General features: G+C 42.3%; 3 pseudogenes; 2 read left to right on the forward strand and 1 right to left on the reverse strand.

Annotated features, from left to right (window-relative positions):
• The first annotated feature begins 8980 nt into the window (after positions 1–8980).
• On the forward strand, positions 8981–9199 carry LOC112390869 (SNRPN upstream reading frame protein pseudogene; annotated as a pseudogene).
• Positions 9200–9405: 206 nt separating this feature from the next.
• LOC112390867 (small nuclear ribonucleoprotein-associated protein N pseudogene) lies at positions 9406–10130 on the forward strand (annotated as a pseudogene).
• A 3511-nt stretch (positions 10131–13641) lies between these two features.
• LOC112390866 (programmed cell death protein 5 pseudogene) lies at positions 13642–14158 on the reverse strand (annotated as a pseudogene).
• Positions 14159–16574: the final 2416 nt, after the last annotated feature.

The following is a 16574-nucleotide window of genomic DNA, read 5'->3' on the forward strand; positions in this document are numbered from 1 at the left end:
TCCATAGCAGGTGCTCAATAAACAGCAGTTGCCTCCTTCTCCTCATTATTATCATTGCTATCAACTCTTTGGTGGCAAACACAGCTTATACTTCTCTGCATCCCTGTCGGAGTCTAACAGTTCTGGGCTCCAACCTTAACTCACACTTTTGGACGTGGGGCCTTGGGCCCTTGAGCAGGTTACCTACATTCTTTAAACCCTGTTTCCTATCTGTCAAATGAGGATAACAAGACATGCTTCCACGGACTGTTGGGCTAAATAAGACCATAAGATGCCTAACCCAGGGCTTGGCACCAAGCAAGCAAGTGGTAAATGCTGGCTGCTGCTGCTTCCTATCGTTACTAGTATTAGTCATGCGCCTTAAACACAGTAAATACTTGTTGCCTCACTGAAGTCACCGCCCAGAGAAAAACACTTGTCTTTCATTCTCAGTAAGAAACTTTGGGAGGTGACTTGGGCAGGCACTGAGAGAACAGATGTCTCTCATGCAGCATCAGCAAACTAATAAATCAGAAGAACCGATGGGCCATTCACTTTTCTCGGAACCCCACCCAACCAGCAGAACCTGCTGGGCTATCTCCCAGGCCCACTGATCCTCTGGGGGACCGTGTGCTATCACCCCATGGCTTGCACCATTCTTCACCCCATATTACTAAACCACCAGCACTATCTGTGGTCATTTTGGTACATTATCAAATCGTGTTCATCCAGAATTTCTTTTACTCATTAATGTATTTAACTCTCACTGACTTAATAAATGTGATTAATGACTTTCTTGGCAGGAGTGGAAGAGCCTTTGCACCTTCCTCAGGTGGCACTGTCATTATATAGTCACTTGGAATCATGCAGCCCGGGGCCTGTGCTGGGTGAGGCAGGAGGTGGGTAGGTTAGGTGCTGGGCTGAGCTGTAGGGAGCCAAGCAGCACACAGCTGACCCGCAGTGGGGTCAGGAGAGGCCAGGGCCTGAGGAGGGCCATCTTGGGCAATGGCTGCTCTCACACGTTCTTCTTTACCCTGTCTTTCTGGCACTTCCCTGCTAGTTATCCAAGGGTTGGGGGTTTTTTTAAAGAAAAAAAACAACCTCATGGGAATTTTCCACCAGCTTGAAATGGTGGAGAACCCCCTACCAAGACAGGGTACACATTTGTCATGAGTTTGAGAACCCGGAAGAAAAGTCAGGCCTTGGCTCCACAGTGGAGGGAGGCCCAGTGATCCAAATATTCTGGCAACCACAATGACCGTACGAGAGGGGCCAGAAGTAGATGATCCTCTATGGGCAGGAGGTCGAGCATGTTGTAAATAACTGGTACTTGATGAACCAGGAGACAGAGAACCAGAATAAATTGTTATTTGATTTAATGATCTACGCCCCTTGAAGATGGTATGTTTTCCAGTTCCCAGGGACAGATGATACTGGGGAAACAATGCAGGGAAGCCCCTCTTCATCCTTCTACTCATCCTCCTTTGCCCACATTTCCTCTTGTGGAAGTACTGGCTACCATGAAGGATTCTAGTTTCAGCTCTGCTTCTTCTTGCAGGCCCTTGTTACTGGTATATAAATACTCAACTATTTACATTTTAATTCCTTACCACATGGTTAGACTTGGTTATGAATTTATACATTTTAATATGAGAAAATAAGTATTTTACAAGCAATGATGAAAGCCAATATTAAAAAATAAAATCTGCAGGTGGCTTGAGGCAGAACAGGGCTCACTCTGTGACAGTCTCGTGTGCTGTCTCACATTCCTCACCCGCCTCTTCATCCATCCAATCGGCAGCCAGAAGCTTCTCTGCTGGGGCTTTGATGACTTCCCTGGGGTAAGACGAATAATGCCAAGGCTTTTACTTTTGAAAGGAACAATTATAGTTTTCATTATTTCCTCATTTTAGATGAGAATTTTATACTGTCCCCTATCATTTACCCTGCATCCTTATAGAATATCTCATCCTCATCAGAAGACTCCCTGTCGTGTAGCTTTTGTGCCATGTTTTCCTTGCATGTGGCGTTGAGAGGCCTATACGTATTCCTAAGTCAAAGTGGCTGCCTTCTCCTGAAAAAGCCCTCCTAGAACACAGAAAGGGAAATATTAATTCTGCATCTGCCCTGCTTTCTCTGGCCACAGTACTTTATCCTCGTCCAATTTACCTGACTCTCACTTTCCCCTGAGCTTCTCTTACGCAGCAGAAATCGAAAAAATCCCCTTGGAGGAAACACACACAGTTAGTGTTACATGTCATTTTTCATCTCTCTCACAATGTGTTATCTCTGGTTGTATTAGGACTAAATGGGTACCTCAGTCCATAATCACAATGAGCAAAATCACCACAGATCCGGGATCTTGAAAATCATTGCATGCATGCTGGCCTTCCAGAAGTTCTCTGTGTCTGTCCAAATTGGGCCCCCAGTGTCTCTGGGGAGACCTCTGCTTGTGGCTTAGCATGGAGTATAGGCAGGATAGGTAGGTAATAAGGATCTATTATTATTATTCTCATTTTATTCAGTAGAACATTGAGACCCAGAGGTTGAAATGACCCACTTTTCTCTATAAGAATTTGTCCATGAAGAAAAAGTAGTCCAAGCTGGCAAGGTTCAGTGATATTTATATGTCTAAACGTGAGAGTGATAATCATCTGTGCCCATGAGGAATCAAACCTGGGACCTTGACCTCATTAGCACTGAGCTACTAGCTCTTTGGAAATATAAGGCAGTGAATGGTATGAGAGAATCAATGCACATCACAACTGTCTAATGTGTTACTAGCCTGAGAAGGTCCAGGGGCAAGTACAGCTTATTCTATGACTACAATATGAGCTATATGTCATTAGGAGCCCTTGGAGAGGATTTATAAAGAGACAGATTTTATGTACTTAGAAGCAAACCCACTTTTTTATTCATTGTTGACTTTTTTTTTTTACATTGAGGTAATTGATGCTTAGTCTAAAGAAGCTATAAATGTGTTCAAGGCAAAAAAAAAAAAATGTGTTCAAGGCACAGTAGAATAGGATCTGTGGTTCTTCTGGAAGGGTGATAAATCATAGTCACCATTAGCCTGGCTCTCCTTGATCAAAAGGTGTGACAAGTTGAGCTTAGGAAATGAACCACCATTGCCTACTGTGATTATGAATCTGAGGTTTAACAGGCTTTCCTGAATCATCTACAGCTTTAAGAGATATCTCTGTCTGAGGCTTGTGCTATCAAAAAATGTCAATAAAAAGAAACGAAACTGAGCTATTTGTAATGAGGTGGATGGACCTAGAGTCTGTCATACAGAGTGAAGTAAGTCAGAAAGAGAAAGACAGGGGCTTCCCTGGTGGCGCAGCGGTTGGGAGTCCGCCTAAAAGTGAATTGCATAAAAATATCAGGAATATTAACTGTTTCTCCGCTTTCTACTGGAGTTAATCTGGCAAAAGGAGGCAGCACACTCCTGTGAACAATTATTCATTTAAGACATATTTCATAAATATTTATTGTGTACCTTGTGTCTGTCAAGCACTTGGGTTAAATGGACACATGTGGTCCTTTTTCTCAAAAATCTTACTATCTCTATTGGAGTGGGTAAAATAATAAATAGTACAAGAAGACAGGCAGACATTAGATTGAATCCTCTCATCTGAAAATGTTAAAATTTATGCTCTTAGTTTCATTATCTTTAAATAGGTAAATATTACCTCTTATAGAAATAAAGTTAAAGAGACCATGTCTCTAGAGTGCCTATCATGTGACAAAAATTAGGATGTCAGGAGTTTTAGCACTTTTCCTGTGTTCTACCATTTTTTCTTGACAAATTACCCTTCTCTTCTTTCTCCCTCTTAACTGATCAAGAACTGAAGGCAAAACTTACTTTACTAGGGGACAGTCCACCATGCCTAGATTCTCCTGTATTCTCCCCGTACTAGGTAGGACTCACTGACTGAGGCAGGATGCTAGGATGGAGCATAGACTAGTCCATCTTGGAGGAAATAAACATTTTTCCCTCAAAGGAAAAGAATCACCTTAAACCTAGGGAACATTAATGCATATGCTTTTTATTTATTTTTTTCCCATTATGGTTTATTATAGGATGTTGAATACAGCTCCCTGTGCTATACAATAGGACCTTGCTGTTTATGCATTCTATATATATTAGTTTCCATCTGCTAGACCCAAACTCCCAATCCAACCCCTCCCTGGCCCCTTCCTCCTTGGCAACCACAAGTCTGTTCTCTCTATGTCTATGAGCCTTTTTCTCTTTCGTAGATAAGTTCATTTGTGTCATATTTTAGAGTCCACATATAAGTGATATCATATGGAATTTGTCTCTTTCTGGCTTAACGTCACTTGGTATGATAATCTCTAGGTCCATCCATGTAGCTGCAAATGGCATTATTTCAGTCTTCTTTATGGCAGAGTAATACACCATTGTGTGTGTGTGTGTGTGTGTGTGTGTGTGTGTGTGTGTATCTTCTTTATCCATTCATCTGTTGATGTACATTTAGGTTGTCTCCGTGTCTTGGCTATTGTAAATAGTGCTGCTATGAACATAGGGGCGCATGTATCTTTACGAATTATAGTTTTGTCTGGATATAATGCATATGCTTTTTAAATCCAGGAGAAAATATTTACCATTATCTAGCCCAGGTGTGCATTAGAATCACCTTGAGGACCTGGTTAAAATATGTGTAAAAACTCTGATGTAGTAAATCTCAGTTGGGCTTTTCTGTTTAAAAAATTGTTCAAAGGTAAATAAGAGTATGTAAATAGGATATATACAATTTGTAAGAAAGGCTAAAAGAAAATGGAGACCAAGATGTGGTAACATTCAGAGATAGTTGAAGAAATGGAGTCACCTTGTAGAGAAATTGTGGTCCTTGTGCACTGTTTGTGGAAATATAAAATGGTACAGCTGCCATGGAAAACAGTATAACAGTTCACCCCAAATTAAGAATGTAATTACTATATGATTCAGCAATCCCACTTCTGTGTATATACCTAACAGGATTGAAAGCAGGGTCTCAAAGAGGTGTTTGCACAACCATGTTCATAGCAGCGTTATACATAATTGTCAAAAAGTTGGCACAATCCAGGTGTCCATCGATGGATGAATGGATAAACAAAATGTGGTGTGTACATACAATGGCGTATTATTCAGCCTTAAAAAGGAGGGGAATTCTAATGCACGCTACAACATGGATGAACCTTGAGGACATTCTGCTAAGTGAAATAAGACGACAAACGCTGTGCGATTCCATTTCTATGAAGTACCTAGAGTAAAAAAATTCATAGAGAAAGAAAGGAGGTTAGTTGCCAGTGACTCAGGGGAAGGGGAAATGAGTTGTTTAATGGGTGTAGCATTTCAGTTTTGCAAGATGAATAGAAATTTTGAGATTGCTTGTCCCAAAATGTGAGTGTACTTAACACTACTGAACTGTATTAACCTCAAAATGGTAAAGATGGTAAATTTTATCTTATGTATATTTCACCACACTTTAAAATAACGGATAAAGAGAAGTCATCCTCATTATATATATCACAATTATGTCAGACTAATTCATCACAAAGGTATTTTAATATCTATAACTTTGGTTATAAATTTCGGGGCAGTGAGTTTATTTTTATTTTTAATTTTTTTAGCATCTTTATTGGAGTATAATTGCTTACAATGGTGTGTTAGTTTCTGCTTTATAACAAAGTGAATCAGCTATACATATACATATATCCCCATATCTCCTCTCTCTTGCATCTCCCTCCCACCCTCCCTATCCCACCACTCTAGGTGGACACAAAGCACAGAGCTGATCTCCCTGTGCTATGTGGCTGCTTCCCACTAGCTATCTGTTTTACATTTGGTAGTGTATATATGTCCATGCCACTCTCTCACTTCGTCCCAGCTTACCCTTCCCCCTCTCCATGTCCTCAAGTCCATTCTCTACGTCTGGGTCTTCATTCCTGTCCTGCCCTTAGGTTCTTCAGAACCTTACTTTTTTTTGCTTACATTCCATATATACGTTTTAGCATATAGTATTTGTTTTTCTCTTTATGACTTACTTCACTCTGTAAGACAGACTCTAGGCCCATCAATCTCACTACAAACAACTCAATTTCATTTTTTATGGCCGAGTTAATATTCCACTGTATATAAGTGCCACAACTTCTTTATCCATTCATCTGTCAATGGACACATTCTCCATTGTGTATTCTTGCCTCCTTTATCAAAAATAAGGTGACCATATGTGTGTGGCTTTATCTCTGAGCTTTCTATCCTGTTCCTTTGATCTATATGTCTGTTTTTGTGCCAGTACCATACTATCTTGATTACTGTAGCTTTGTTGTATAGTCTGAAGTCAGAGAGTCTGATTCCTTGGCTCTGTTTTTCTTTCTCAAGATTGCTTTGGCTATTCGGGGTCTTTTGTGTTTCCATACAAATTGTGAATTTTGTTGTTCTAGTTCTGTGAAAAATGCCAGTGGTAGTTTGATAGGGCTTGTATTGAATCTGTAGATTGCTTAGGGTAGTATAGTCATTTTTACAATATTGATTCTTCCAATCCAAGAACATGGTATATCTCTCCATCTGTTTATATAATCTTTAATTTCTTCCATCAGTGTCTTATAGTTTTCTGCATACAAGTCTTGTGCCTCTTTAGGAGGTTTATTCTTAGGTATTTTATTCTTTTTGTTGCAATGTTAAAGGGAGTGTTTCCTTAATTTCTCTTTCCAATTTTTCATCATTAGTGTATAGGAATGCAAGAGATTTCTGTGCATTAATTTTGTATCCTGCTACTTTACTGAATTCATTGATTAGCTCTAGTAGTTTTCTGGTAGCATCTTTAGGATTACCTATGTATAGTATCATGTCATCTGCCAACAGCGACAGTTTTATTTCTTCTGTTCCAATTTGGATTCCTTTTATTTCTTTTTCTTCTCTGATTGCAGTGGCTAGGACTTCCAAAACTGTTTTGAATAGCAGTGGTGAGAGTGGGCAACCTTGTCTTGTTCCTGATCTGAGAGGGAATGTTTTCAGTTTTTCATCATTGAGAGTGATGTTGGCTGTGGGTTTGTCATATATGGCCTGTATTATGTTGATGTAAGTTCCCTCTATGCCTACTTTCTGGAGGGTTTTTATCATAAATGGGTGTTGAATTTTGTCGAAAGTCTTTCCTGCATCGATTGAGATGATTATATCGTTTTCCTCCTTCAATGTTTTAATATGGTTTATCACATTGATTGATTTGCATATTTTGAAGAATCCTTGCCTTCCTAGGATAAACCCCACTTGATCATGGTGTATGATCCTTTTAATGTGGTGCTGGATTCTGTTTCCTAGTCTTTTGTTGAGGATTTTTGCATCTATGTTCATCGGTGATATTGGCCTGTAGTTTTCTTTTTTTGTGACATCTTTGTCTAGTTTTGGTATCAGGGTGATGGTGGCCTTGTAGAATGAGTTTGGGAGTGTTCCTCCCTTTGCTATATTTTGGAAGTTTGATAAGGATAGGTGTTAGCTCTTCCCTAAATGTTTGATGGAATACTTTTAATTTTTTAAGTATAGTTGATATACCATGTTGTGCTAATTTCTGCTGTACAGTGAAGTGACTCAGTTATACACATATATACATTCTTTTTTTATATTCTGTTCCATTACCCTGTCCCAGGCGATTAGATATAGTTTCCTGTGCTATACAGTAGGACCTTGTTTTTTATCCATTCTCAATGTAATAGTTTGCATCTACTAACCCAGAACTCCCAGTCCATCCCTCTCTCTCTACCCCACCCCCTTGGCGACCACAAGTGTGCTCCCTTTTACTGTGAGTCTGTTTATGTTTTGTAGATAGGTTCATTTTTGCCATATTTTATATTCCACATATAAGTGATATCCGTGTTATTTGTCTTTCTCTTTCTGACTTGCTTCACTTAGCATGATAATTTCTAGTTGCATCCATATTGCTGCAAATGGCATTATTTCCTTATTTTTTTATGGCTGAGTCTTATTCCATTGTATATATGTACCACATCTTCTTTATTCATTCACCAGTCGATGGACACGTAGGTTGCTTCCATGTTTTGGCTATTGTGAATAGTGCTGCTATAAACATAGGGGTGCATGTATCTTTTTGAATTATAGTTTTGTCTGGGTATATGCCCAGGAGTAGAATTGCTGGATCATATGGTAGTTTTACTTTTAGTTTTCTGAGGAACCTCCATATTGTTTTTCGTAGTAGCTACACCAACATACATTCCTACCAACAGTGTAGGAGGGTTCTTGGGGCAGCTAGTTTAAATAGAGATTATCCTGTTGTTGCAGAGATATCCACATGCAAAAGAGAATTTACTGTTTTATAATTTTAATACCAATCCAATAAGATGTATTTATTGCATATTCACAGCGTTTCATAACCTTTAGTCATTGGGAGAAAGGATAAAAATGAATATCAGAAAGGGGACTACCTGACTGTATTCTAAGGGTTTTTATATAGTGAAGTCACAGCTCATAACACATTAAGGGAATTGACCCAGTTGCTTTGTAAAGTCAGACATTCTGGAATTGTTCTAGAATAAATCTTAGCTGAAAGTTAACTCAAGAAATTCAGAGCACTGACACCAGTAAGAAAGGAGAATGAGCTTTCCAGCTACATACTAGGTCAGTTGGATCTACTATAATTGTTCTTAAATGCTCACCTAGCAGTTGCTTTAGCAATATATTTCTCCAGGGAGAAAAAGGCCAAGCAGGAAAACCTGAGTGTCCTCAGCTATTTCTCAGCAGTGATGTAAGTCTTTTAAATCAGATCTGTCGAGTTTCACGTTCCTACCTCTGAAGCTGTTGGGGATGGCCTAAAGAAAGGCAAGTTGAAAGGCAGCTATCGAAAGTGGGTTCAGGGGGGTGGCCACACATGTGCAGCCTGAGCCGGAGTGATTGGATGGTGCTGCCGTGGCAGGAGCAGCGCAGAGTGGGGTGGCCGCTGGAGATGCCTGACCTGTTCTGTTCTGTTCTGAGGCCAGCGGTGTGATGGAGCAGGCCAGGGACCATTTACACCTGAGATAGACTGTGGAACAGCACGTACCAGAGGTAGAAGTCCCAGTCAAACATAGAAGGATAACCTCACTGAGCAACCAAGAGTGTCACCTGTACCCGAGGCGATCTCAGCAGCAGCAGCAAGTAACTGTGGTGGATTTCCATGCAGAATTGAGACAGGCATTCTTAGCTGAGATACCAAGAGGTGGTTAAAGCAGTATTGGAACACCCAGGTAGCTGATTTCAAGAGAAAACAAACAAACAAAATAAAAACAGGCTCTAGCTGCTGTTTGAAGCTTCTGCCCCAGCTTGCATTGTTTGGTGGAGAACCTTCGACTTACCTTAATCTGTAGCCTTCCCTTAGGTCTTAAGGATCCCGAAACTTTCCTGTGCACATTGGATTTGGTGGAGCAGCAATCATGACTGTGGGGAAGAGCAGCAAGACGCTGCAGCACATTGACTATAGGGTGAGATGAGTCCTGCAAGATGATTGGATCTTCACTGGCACCTTTAAGGCTTTTGACGAGCATATGAACTTGATGCTCTGTGATTGTGATGAGTTCAGGAAGATCAAGCCAAAGCATTCGAAGCAGCCAGAGCGTGAAGAAAAGCGGGCTTTGGATCTGGTGTTGCTGTGCCAGGAGAACTTGGTTTCCATGACTGTGGAGGGACCACCCCCCAAAGATACTGGCATTGCTTGGATATCACTTGCTGGAGCTGGAGGAGGCCCTGAGGTCGGTAGAGCAGCTGGCAGAGGTGTTCCACCTGGTTTTCCAATTCCCCAGCCTCCTGCTAGATTAGCAGGCCCTGTCTGAGGGGTTAGGGGTGAGGCATCCCAACAGGTAATGACCCTACAGGGAAGAGGCACTGTAGCAGCTGCTGCAGGTGCTGCTACTGCCAGCACTGCTGGAGCCCCAGCTCAGTATCCACCAGGACAGGGGACTGTCCCCATACCTGTTGGTTGAGCAACCCTACCTCCAGGAATTATGGCTCCTGCACCTGGTATGGGACCACCCATGGGCCCACCAATTAGGCTTCCCCTACTTGAGGGACTCCAATAGGCATGCCCCCTCCAGGAATGAGACCCCCTTCTCCAGGAATAAGAGGTCCACCTCCACCATGAATGTGGCCACCAAGACCCTAGGATACTATTGATCCTTCTTAGTCACATTTTTCCTGCAGTGCATCTTGTGGAATGTGTGTAGTGTTTGTGAGCTTTTGTCCCCTCTGCTGCATTAATATCAGCTAATAAATGCATAGAGCAATAAAGAAAAGTGGGTTCAAAAGGAGGTAGATGAACTTCATCTAGAAATTTCAGAGATTGATTGGGGATTGAGACAACTATCAAGAGGAAAGGTGTGGACCCAAATAGAGAACCAATACTGGCAAAATTAAGGGGAAGTAGGTCAGAGGAGACAAATAATGCAAGATAACAATGCATAAATAACATTTATGAACCATAGACTACATCCCAGGCACTCTTCTAATCACTTTACTTGTATTAACTCAGTGAATCCTTTCAACAACTGTATGTGATAGATACTTACATTATTCTGCAATGTCTTACCTCGTATCATCCCAAAAGGAGACCTGGGGACAAGGATTTGGATTCAATCCCCGGGCAATGATATCAGGTGCTCTGTCTTCTATGAGAGAGTGGAGAAGTCAGTCAAGGAAGGGAGGAAAACCAAATAAGTTCTGTTAATTAGTGGTGTCTGCCATGGGCAACCAGGGCTCCAAATGCCACTGGAAATGCTGTATAGAATATGCCTCAGCATTGTTCCACTGAGGGACAGGGAAGTGTTAGATTTTATCCACCAGCTCCTACCCTTCATTAGTTGAGGGTTGCTTCTGAGGCATTAATTCCTAGGCACTGTCATGTTATCATATTCCAAGACATCATCAGGAAGAGAAGCAGTCCTTGGTATATAAGGAGTTGCAGATGGTGTCAGAGCAATGACAGCATCTGCTTCACTGAGTTTGCGTATGAGGAACATGGGACACAAAATTAACATCATTCAGTTTGGATTTATTTTAGAAATAATGACCATTGACTGAAGCTAGGTTTCTATATTCTGCCTGTGTTTACATGGGTAACTCAGTACAGCTAAAGCTGATGAAACAGACAAGAATAGAAAGACATCTTACACATGAAATCCATAGCTAACAGTGAGACACAGTTCATTGGTTCATTCATCTATTCAATCATTTGTACTTTCATCCAAATATTTACTAAGTGCCAGCGTTGAGTTTAGTAGTGTTCTGTGCACTGGGGATGGGGTGGGGAGAGGGATATAAGGAGAACAATTATGACAAGATTTCTGTTGTCATGCAGCTGACATGTTATTGGAGAGACAAAATAATTTCATATGATAATGAGTACGTTGAATAAAATAGACATCTACGGGACTAATTACAATGCTAATAGTTACTCAGAGCACCAGCAACTTGCCATAATTGCGAAAGAAAAAGGAAACATCCACTTCTTACCAGAATTAAACTCCTAAATATGACACTGAGGACTGTGTAGTTAGCAGGTGGATGGCGGTACAGCAAAAGAGCGGTGGATAAAGAAATTGGAAACACCTTGCCAGCAGGGCTTGGTGCATGCCTGCCCTGATTAGAAGATGAATTGTGATGTTTTGAAAGGAAGAAAATGGTTGTGTATACTATCCTATATTTAACTTTGCAAAAAAGATTAAAAGCATATCATCACATATTCTGTACCATTCATTTTAGTAGGCTGAGTGTGTGCTCAAATATGTGATAACTCTAGATCAGAGATTAAGAACTTCTTCAGGACATGCTTTTTTTTTTTTTTTTTGCCACCGCTCGACTTGCCGGATCTCAGTTCCCCGACCTGCCCTCGGTAGTGAAAGTGTGGAGTCCTAACCACCGGACCGGCAGGGAATTCCCAGGGCATGCTTCTTTCTATGGAATGTGCTTCGAGTTACATGCTGTAGGTCACCCTTGGAGACTAGTCTGTCGTGGGATGTCTGTAATCAAAGTCTGCTCATGCATTATCTCATTCCTTTAGTTTTATCTTTATTCTCACATTTACCGATTGCCCTTATCGGGCTGGTGCGGTTCGGGGCACTGAATTGAGCAGGAGAGACGTGGTAACTGGAGCTCACATTCTAGTGGGGGAACCTGACAACAAGTAAACAAGAAACTGATCAACAAAAATGTTAACAACCCTTTCAATTCGGCCCCAGCAGGGTCCTCCAGCCCAGTGTCGTTGGAGCCAAATAGAATGATATACTGAGTTCGGTTCAGAAGCAAAGGAAAGTTTTATTCTTTGATCAAAAAACGGAGAGGTGCGAGCTCGCACTCTCCCCATATGCAGTGGGCAGGGCTGCTAGGGCTCTCCTAGCGGGGAGGGGCGCCGAGTTCTCGCGGGTCTGGCGCAGGCGTATTGCTCACACTCCAGGTCACGGTGTCACGCACAGCGTCTCCGCACACGGGCCTGCCGCCCCCATCTTGAATCGCAGTGCTGTGCGCTGCGCCTCTGCGTGGAGCTGTGGTGTCAGGCGCGGCTGTGTGGCTCTAGGAACTCCGGTCCAAAGGGCTGGGTACAGGGCCTCTGCGTGTGGCAGCCTATGGGCAGGTGAAACTAGAATAAGCACAAAGGAGAAGAAAAAAGAAAGGTTGGACACTATTACCCAGCTTCTATTTTTATTTCCTGGGAATTGTTAATGGGCTTTACTGGTGGCAAATCCCTCCTCTGCCTTTTGTACTGCTCTTCATTCTCGAGAGGCGCTGAAGGGCGCAGGTTCATTTTCTGTAACTACTGCCTCCTGATTTCGGGCATCGTCATAACCCGGGGTAGAGAAGCAGAACTCCCCAGCTCCCTTTAGCTATGTATGTCACCAGACTTTGGCTCTAACTGTTCGTATCCCTGAGTGAGACAATTTAACCTTTTGGCGACAGAGGATGTTAAACGACTTAGACGTGAGGCCCCCCTCTTGGGGTCCTAGCTGAACCGAAGCCCCCCGGCTCGGTCAGGGTGTTCTTTCCCCCTTAGGTTCGTGCTGCCAATAATGAAACTGAGTTTGGCTCAAGCAAGACCGGCTTTTATTCAATGGCCAGGGAATGGAGAAGGGTAGCTCATGCTGTAAAGGCACATTCTTCCTGAAAGGAGGAAAGTGGGGGACTTTTAAGGGGTGAGAGGCAAGTGCGTCATCAGAAACTGGGGAAAAGGATGGAGATTTACAGGGACAGCCGGGCTATGCACCATGGTTCGTGTTCATTAACTAGCCACCCATGGCCTCCTAGATCTCTAATGAAGCCCCGTTTTTGCACTTTGTCTAATTCTTCCTTTATGCAGATTGGGGAATAATTGGATGGATCTGGCCTTCGAGGTATGAGGGGTAGTTGCCAAGTTACTGGTTCCCTGGCCACCCTTTTGGCAGTCACATCTGCCTTGTTGTTTCCCTCTGCATCCCCCTTTTGGCGACCCCTACGATGAGTTACCACCACCTTTTTTGGAAGCTGTACTACTTCTTTTTTATTATTTTTTTAATTTTGCATAACAAGTTTATTTCTAAAAGGCATGTAGACAATAAACAAAGTAAACATCCTATCAAGATCTTAACTTCTGCCAAGTATTATCCGTCCTAGAATTGCTCCATAAAGTCCCAGTCTCTAGACGACTTAAATTCAATAATCGCCATCTTCATCAGAGTCCATTACTTTTCTTCTGTTGAATTTAACTTTTGTTTTCTTTTCTGTTTGTTGGTTTACTTTTTCGAGGATTTCTATTACACCTTGTTCTGATACCTTCCCACTTAGTTGTCCATACCGTGCCATCTGTATAAGGTAATTCTCTACTGTTTTAGTTTTCTCAGGCTTTACAAGTGCTAAGTTACTTAATCGGGCCCGGGCTGACTGATCCAGAACTTGGGCTAAGATACTGTTTCTCATTTCTGCTTCCCTATGCTTTGCTTCCTGTTGTGCTACATCGCCAGGGTCCCCGTGCTTCGCCTGCAGCTCGGCCCGCCTGTGCTTCCTCAGCGCCTCAAGCTCCTCCTCTGCCACGGTGTGGCCGTCTGGAGCGAGCAGCCGCGGCCACGCTCCAGCCCACTCAGAGAGACCTCTGGGAAGCTGTACTACTTCTAAGAGCTTCAGTATGCTTAAGCCACGTTCCAGCTGTTTGTTCTCTGCAGTAAGCATACCTCTTTCCTTCCAAATAGCCCCATGTACATGGAGGATGGCATATGCGTACTGGGAATCTGTGTAAACATTGAAGATCCTCCCAGTCCTGAGCTCTAAGACTTTTGGACAGAAGTCCCTGGAAGGTAGCCCTCTTGCTTCTGTGACTTGGGTCCAGGAGGTTACAGTGTATCCTGTCAGACTTTTCCCCCTCTCATAAAACTGCTCCTGTTTGTGAACCATTCCTTTTTGGCATTTGGAAGAGGCTCATTTCCTAGCTTGGGACTACTGGAATAGATGGCGTCTGTGGTTTCTATACAGTCACGCTCCAGGGACCCCATTTCTGTGGGTAGGGTGGCAGGATTTAGTGCGTGACAGGTTATTACGATAGCCACTGGATTGTCTAAAAGCATAGTCTGAACTTGAGTCGACCTTCCAGGGGATAGCCATTCTGTTCCCTTAGAACTTACTAAAATGTGAATCTGCTGTGGAGTCCATATAGTGACTGGCTGACCAAACATTAACTTTTCAGCCTCCTTTATCAGGGCTGCAGTAGCTTCCTCAGCCCGAAGGCAAGGAGGCCATCCCTTTGTGACTTGACGTAATTGTTTAGAGAAATAAACAACCACCCGAGTAAGGGTCCCATGTTTTGACCTAATACCCCAAGGAGATCCTCCTCTCATGAATGTAAAGGTCAAAGTGTTTAACTAAATCTGGTGGGGGGGGCTAGGACAGGGACCTGAAGTAATTGCTTTTTCAATTCTTGAAAGGTCCCTTCACTTTCTGAATTCCATTCAAAACGATCATCATCCTTTCCTTTGAACTTTTAATATAGAGGCCTAGCTAATGGACCATAGTTAGGGATCCAGATGTGGCAAAGCCTGGCCATCCCCGGGAAACCCTTAAGTTGTCTTATAGTTTTAGGAGAAGGTGAGGCTGCAAATGGCTTCTTTCCTTTCCTGGGGTAGGCTTCTCTGAACTTCTGTGAGAATGAAGCCTGAGTGGGTCACCCTAGTTTGTGCTATTTGAGCCTTTTTCTTGGACACCTCATATCTTTTATTGGCTAGGTGTTTCTGGATGGTTCAGAGCCTTCCTTAATAAGCCTGGCGATCAGAATGTTGTCTACATAGTGGAGGAAGGTTCCCTCCTCCAGATGTCGATCTTTCAGGTCTTTAGCTAAAGTTCCTCCAAAGATGGTGGGGGAATTTTTGAACCTTTGGGGCAGCACTGTCCAGCAGTATTTTTTTTTTTTTACGTGTTTGGGTCCTGCCACTGAAAAGCAAAACTTTCTTGTGAGTCTGGGGCTAATGGAATACAGAAGAAGTCATCTTTTAAATGGAATACAGAATACCAGGACTTGGGGAAAATAGAGTGGCCTGCAGGGTGTAAGGGTTAGGGAGGACTGGATGTATATCCTTGGGGGCTTCATTGACTGCCCTGAGGTCCTGCACCATCTGATATTCCCCATTGGGTTTCCTTACAGGGAGAATGGGTGGTATGACAGGCTTATTAGCATGGTCTAATTAGGTCCTGGTCATTTAGGCCCTGTATAACGGGGGCAATGTCCAGAAGGCCTCCTGATGGATAGGGTACTGTTTTCTGTTGGGTCATGTGTGTCCTGGTTTTTGATGAACTATCATGGGACTGGCTCCTACAGCTTGTCCTACCCATCCCTAGGCTCATACCTTGGGATTTACTCCATGGAGGTCAACTTGCTCTGTGTGGGGAGGTTTGTTCTCAGCTGTTAACATTAGCAGATTCTTGGGAGTGTACTAATTCTTAGAGATTCTTAATACTTCACTAAGTATTATAACATAGAGGGGTTTTAAAAGAACTATTTCAATAAAAAAATTTCCTTTCATACGATATTGAGAAAATTCTGATTAAAAAATGAACATATTTTTGACCTTACAAATATACTCCTGGGAATATTTTCTGAAGATATATGTGTAAAGATTCAGACACAAAAGTTTTTTGGATTTTTTTTATGCTTTTCTCCTTTTTATTATATCAACATGCCAAGCATACTCCCTTTTCTACCTCTTGTTTTACTGAATCTGGAAGGCTTGTCGCCCAGATTTCCACTGGGCCAATGCCATACCGTCATTCAGATCCCTGTTCAAAGGTCGTCCTATCATAGAGACCATCTACTACTTGTCACTGTTGGTCTTCTTAACCTGCTTTATTATGATTATTATAGTTTTATTGTAAGACTTAATCACCAGCTGTTATATTTATTTCTGTGCATTGTTTTTCTTGTCTGTCTTTATCCCTCAGTCCCAGAAATGTAAACTCTGTGAGAACAGAGGCTTTGTATTCCCAATCTGGGACAAGGTAGATATAAGCAGTGAACACATATTCCTTAAATAATCCTTTAACAAATAAATAACATAAACAAAACAAGCTAAATGTCCATCAGTAGGTTATTCACCAGTGC

This window comes from Neophocaena asiaeorientalis, unplaced genomic scaffold, assembly GCF_003031525.2.
Source record: "Neophocaena asiaeorientalis asiaeorientalis breed wild unplaced genomic scaffold, Neophocaena_asiaeorientalis_V1.1 scaffold738, whole genome shotgun sequence".
NCBI lineage: Eukaryota > Metazoa > Chordata > Mammalia > Artiodactyla > Phocoenidae > Neophocaena > Neophocaena asiaeorientalis.